Here is a 6158-nt window from a genome sequence, read left to right on the forward strand (position 1 = left end):
TTAGGCATAGGGCAGTCCTAGATCTTAAAAGCAGGACATGGGAGAGGAAGGTCATTTTAGCTTTGATGTTTTGTCAAATCCAATTCTAGACTAGTGCTCATAGTTCAGGTGACATTGTAGATGGTATACAAAACAACCACTAAACTGAGAGCTAGAGACAAACTCCTTCAGTACAGCCCTTACAGAACTCAATCACAGAGAAGGTTCAGCTTCCGGGGCAGAAAATCTAAAGTACGACAAACCCTTTAGCATAACGTGGAAAACCACAAATAAAAGAGGACCCAATGCCTGGAAGCTGCAGCCAGGCATGCCAAATTAGAATATGTATTTAATAATAAAGATGATTAACTACTGGAATAAACTACCAAGGGATTCTGTGGATCCTCTTGGTATCTTTTAATTAAGACTGCTCTTGTTTCTTAAGATGGATATAGTTGAAATCAAAGCTATAGGTCTCAATACAACGTTAACTAGGTGAAATGTGAAAGTAAACGGTGTACAAGAAGTCCAAAGAAAAGAGTTAGTGCTCTCCTCTGACCTAAAAATGTACAGAAATATTAAGTATAGCAGAGAGAGATCAGCTAATATTAACTTACTGGGTTGCTCATTTCATCTACCACCTGTGCCCCACCCCCTCTGATCAAAAAAAAATAAAAATCAAGGATGGAGTTGATTTTTGAAAAGCAACCTATCATGAGAGATCAAAAATGCAGGAAAATAATGGGGGCAAGAAAGAAAGAGAGAGATGTATTGTGGCACAGATCCAATACCCTTCATGGCAAAAGAAAGGAGAGGAAGGACAGAAGAGTAATTTCACATAAAACTGGCAAGCTATCAGCCTCAAGGGCAGAGGCAGCAGTAATGCAGCAGCCTTACAGAGATTCTTCATAAGATGGGTGAGGTGCAAGACAGGGAGAAAAAGGCTGCGAGTTGCAGCATCAGACCTCCTCTTCAGGGTCTCCCCGTGAAGAACAAGAGGTGAACTCATCCACTTATGCACAAGGACATTATGTTTTTCCATTTTAAGAGAGCAAGTGCTTTCAGACTTCAGATCAAATACCACTCAAGTACAACCTCCAGCTGGTAACTACAGTTATCATTACACAGCAGCCAATCTGTGCTGAAATTCTTAAATGCAGAGAGGATTGAGTCCATGCAATTCGGAGCAATTTATTTGGTTGATTTTGTTACCGTGCCCTTATTAACAGTGTACAGGCAGCTAAGAAGTTTGAGGAATTTTTACTCCTTCCAAAATAGTTGCTAAATAATACCAGTTAATAATGCTGAGTTAAAAACTCAGAGAGGACAGTGTTGCAAGTATTTGGTATGTGAACTTCAAACTGAGCTGGCAACATACAGCTCCTCTTCCTCAGAGGCCAGTTTCCAAGGAGAGGCGATACACAAGAACTTGGTCTCTGACTGATTGAGCTTTTAGTAAACTGTGTCACTTCTCTCTGATTTTTCATCACTGTTCAATAACAAACGAAAACCATCTTTCAGCATGGAGGCACATGGAAAATAAAGTAAGAATCTCTGAGCCTCTAAAACATGCCCTGCTGTGTACACAGTGAGATGGAGCTACAGGGAAACAAAATAGGAAGGATCATCCAGTACAAGCAGGGACATATTAGAGCTAACTAGCACTTGGAAGGCTTTCTTCACTGGATCCTAGAGCCCTCATGGCACTTTTTTCTATCCCTTCCTCATCCCAGACTCTACAGACTAAAGAAAGTGCTCCTTGCAGCATGCCAGTTTCCCTCCTGGCATACCAATGAGCATCAGGAGTCAGCTGACTGGTGCTCATTTGTTCCCCAGCACAAAACAGCACCTAGTGAAAGTGGAGCTCCTTAATACAGCCCCTGGGGAGAAGAGAAGGGGCAAGTTAGGATCAGTACAGGGTCTAGGGTGCAGAGTCTATCTTTGTGCTGGAGGAAGTATTGCCTATGAGCAAAACAAAGGAGACGAGAGTTCTGACTTAAGCTGGGTTTCCCCCTCTGCTATAACTCTAAGTAGGTCACTTCCTTTCTCTTTAGCACAGTTTCCTCATCTCTTTGGCAGAAGTTAGTGTCTGTACCAGAACTAATATATGATCAGATAATAAGCATTAGAGCTTACAGGGCTCAGAGAAATGCTTGATGAGAGCTGTTTGAAACCAAAATCCACGCTAATCACCTTAACAAACCAGTAATACTGCTTGGATTTTGAATGATAGGTTTCAACTCCTGTGTTCCCCCCCCATTAGTTGAGAGAACTAAATGCAGCACTGGAAAGGATGTCTGGGTCACCGAGTTCGTACAACTCCTTCCATAAACAAACCAAGAACCATCTTCCAAATGTTACTCTTGACCTGTCCAAGGGAGAAGCTGTTTCTGTTTTTGTACCAGAGTATTTGGAGTAATTTCATATATCTGAATCTAGAATGCCCTGAATCTGAGCAGAAATTATGCCAAGACTCTGCCTGGATTTACAAAATGTAGACCACATTCAAGTCTGAAATGACAAGACCATCTCACAGTGACACGCTTGCTCTTGTGATTTATAATGCAGTTATTCACAAACTTATGAAAGGTATGCAGACACTGTTTGAGCTGACAGAAAACTATCCTTTGCTAGCTAAAGAAAAATGCAGGCAAACGTAAAGAAAATCATTAAATATGTGTCTGTGTTTTAGTTTCTTAATCAGCCTAAAATGTTCTTTGAGGCAAGATATCTGGGATCTTTTTCTACTAGCTGTTATGCTTATGAAAAAGCATCCTTTTCTTTGTGATATAAGTCCAATTGGTCTCAATTTGGCTAATATTGTAGCTAAATAGGCCTCCTGCTACAAAAACACATGCTGCTACTCTCCACACTTCGCAGCTTCAAAAGTCATGCCGCATTCACTCAGTCTTTCTTGTTTGGAAGGCCAATACCAAATCACAGAAACATCAGCATTTTCATATCTTTGTTCTGAATTTTGCAATTCATCACTACGCAAATCTTACCTCTTTATGGAGCTGAAGCAACATGGTTTTGTCCTAAGGTGAAAACATTGCTCTAACAATCAACATCCAAGAGGCTCAAGAGCCCAGGCATCAAAACAGGCTTGAAATAGCAGCATATTTCACTTCACGGAAGTAGCTGAAATAAATGAGGTGTAAATGATCAGTCAGAGTATACACAGACTCAAAGAAACAAAGTCTACAACAACACCTGGATCATTGAGGATCCCAACCAGTCACAGACATAGCTGTAACAAAGTTGAAGCACAAACTGATGCCACTGTGCTGAGCTGAAATGAGACTCCTGGGCGCAGGAGCCAGGGTGTGGAGGACACCCCAGCTCAGGCTGGTCATGGTCATTAAAGCCTATTAGTGCCTCTGTGGCCCTGACAAATGAGTCAGGCTTTCTTTGAAAGCACAGCAGTGACGCCCTCCAGAGCACTGTGTGGATATTAGAGAGAAATCCTGCCAGCAGCAGTCAGAAGCTGCCATTAAATGCAAGTTTCTGCCTGTAGAGATGACCATAGTGGAGAGATGGGGCAACACCAAGGTTGCCAAAAAAATTTCATGGCAGTTAAGAGGTAAAGGGAAATCTGTGTTCAGGGACACATCACTAGCAGAGCAGTGCTACCTCTTTTAAATATTTTTTTTCTTTTCTTTTCCATGCAATGGCCAGATACAGGTACTTTCCAGAACTCGAACCATCAGTAGTAATCAGACAAATAAAAGCATGTTATGGGAGTGGGCAGGAGAACTAGTGCTCCAGTTGTTCTCAACTATTTCATGGGCTGTGTAAAAGTAAGCCAATGTGTGGCTTGCTCAAAGTTTTTTCTCCCTACTCATCCAGTAATTTAAGAGAAGAACCTTTTGGAGGAAATAATTGAGCTGAAATACTGAATTCTCTCAGGTGCTCATCATTATGTGCAAATCTGCTTTATTAACAAGACTGGATGTTCTGGTGAACTGAGTAGGTTGAACACAGTTTGAATATGTGAGTTAGCACTCAGTTTGTCCCCCAGATCATCCACCCCCTGCATCCTGCCTTGGCAGAGTCCTGTTTCCATTGCCCTGTGGGCCCAGACAGCCACTCTCCTTGAGCCACCCCTCACAATGCCAGTCATTATACACACACACAGAATAGGGTCTTTTGCCAATGCCATTTCTGCCCAACTGCCATGCCAGTTTTCTCTCCCCAGCCCAAAGGCGGCAGGACAGTGCCTTTGGGAGGGGTTGCGTGGTCCAGGCATTTGGGAAAGGAATGGCCACTTTACAGGCCTCATGTGCTTCAGAGCTGCAATTGCAGGCCTGGAGACAACACAAGGTGCAACACTGTGACAACTTTTTCTACAGAGGGACCTCTAACTTCTGTCACACTGATAGTGTGACACTGGAGTCAACCCATCTGAAACCACTCCAACCTTAAGTGGTACATGAATCTCCTCAACTCCCTTGTCTCTCATCTAGGAAGGGCTTCTGGTTTTACCTTACTAATTACTTCTTCCCCCGCCCCTACATTGTATAATGAACCCTTTCTACCCAATGCCTCAGCACACATTCTGAAAATTTGTCACATTTCCTTCAGCCATAGTAGGTAGGGGATATGAAGAAAGATTAGATTGAAAGGTACTTTAACAGGAATGAAATTGGATACAAGTTTGAGACCTTTCCCTCTGAAAGCTCATTGTGATACATGAGATAGGAGCCCCTTGTGATTCGTGGAAAATGCAGAATTCAGAAAAAAAATTAAGTTTGTGCAGCAGTAGACCAAGCTACTAATTTTTTCCTAAACACAGAATAGTCAGCCACCTCCTCCAGTCATTTTTCACCAGAAAGAAATGTAGACAGTGACACTCACAACAACCATGAGCCTCTGAAAGTGGCCTAAGAACCAAGTAAACTGTAGGGACTTGTAGATTTCACCAAGCAAAGGCAGCTTGTCCTGATGAAGGATTGCTTGTACTTAGCCATCCTAAAGACCTTAATCTTATATAGTTTGATCTGCTCAGGGGATAAACAGAACCAGTATGCTTACACAGCTGAGTTAATCTCTTTATGCACTGGGATTTGTTATGACTGTCATTCACCTCTAAGACTTGTTACTCCCATGCACACATATGGCAGTGGGGTGGGAAGGCTGACAACTATTCCCTCTCAGGGCAGTCACTGAGCTTCCACTGGGCTGCAGTGAACATGTAACACTGACCTGTCTTAAGGAAATTCTTCTCATCCAGTATAAGGCAGAAGACCTCTAGCCCAAGGTCTGTTTCAGCTCTACAGCTTTCTGCTATTTTCCTGACTACTTTCTCCACCATCAGCCTGACTGGCTGTAACTCAGGCTGGTCCATTCTCATCCACACTTGGAAAGCAGACACCAAGGAAAGCAGTCGGTGTCCTTGGTGTTCTATAAGCAAACTGTGAGAAGGTCCAGAGGAAAGCAAGACTTAAGTGCTGTGGTGAAAAAACGCAGTCAGGCTGCTCCAGAGGTGGCTGGCCCTGATCAGTACAGGCACTTGCCGGGCCAAAGCCCTTGGCCAGGAGATGAGTATGCTCCCCACAAGCAGGCCTTACAAATAACACTGGTGAAGCAGAGTTAATGATTCCTGCCGAGGAAACGCCTGGGCTCTGGGATGCTGAAGGCATCACCACAGGTGAGCTGCAGTCCCCAGAGCTGCCCTCACTGTCCCAGCTGCCGGGGAAGCTGTTCTCCAGGCAGACGTGGAGCCACAGATGACCACTGTTCTCACAGAGCTTCTTGCATCCCGGGCAGTGCTGGAGGCGCAGTCCACGGCTTCAGGTCCCACAGTATATCTCTCAGGGCTAGAACCCTTGCTCCCTGCAGACGTTTGCAGGTGGTGCCGTGTCTCGTGGGTCTCCGCCTCTTGGAGAGGATGGAGGCGCTCACAGCGCCTGCTCCCCGTCACAGCACAGCAGCTCAGCAACCGGAGCGGCGCTGGGCGGCAGCACTATCCCTTCTGGCGTTCGAGGGTGGGATCAGGGATCACTCTGCGCATATGGAAAATACCGCGGGCGGAGGGACCGACGCCATCCTTCCCCCAGCTCCCACCCCCGGGCGACCAATCAGCGCCGCTGGGGGGCGGGCGCCGCAGCCCAGGCGCCAAACCCTCCCCACCCTCCCCTGAGTGACAGCGGCGGTCACCAATCAGAGCGCGGGCAGCG

General features: G+C 45.1%; 1 long non-coding RNA gene across 2 annotated transcripts in view; it reads right to left on the minus strand.

Moving 5' to 3' along the window:
- LOC135418238 (uncharacterized) overlaps positions 1–6093 on the minus strand; it is an 87080-nt gene extending 80987 nt beyond the window's left edge. For both annotated transcript variants that reach the window (XR_010432360.1, XR_010432357.1), the window contains exons 1-2: positions 5185–6093; positions 2985–3120 (exon numbers count right to left, since the gene is read on the minus strand). This is a non-coding gene — a long non-coding RNA (uncharacterized LOC135418238). The remainder of the gene's footprint in view (positions 1–2984; positions 3121–5184) is intronic.
- Positions 6094–6158: the final 65 nt, after the last annotated feature.

Source organism: Pseudopipra pipra, chromosome 1 (genome assembly GCF_036250125.1).
Source record: "Pseudopipra pipra isolate bDixPip1 chromosome 1, bDixPip1.hap1, whole genome shotgun sequence".
In the NCBI taxonomy this organism is placed as follows: Eukaryota; Metazoa; Chordata; class Aves; order Passeriformes; family Pipridae; genus Pseudopipra; species Pseudopipra pipra.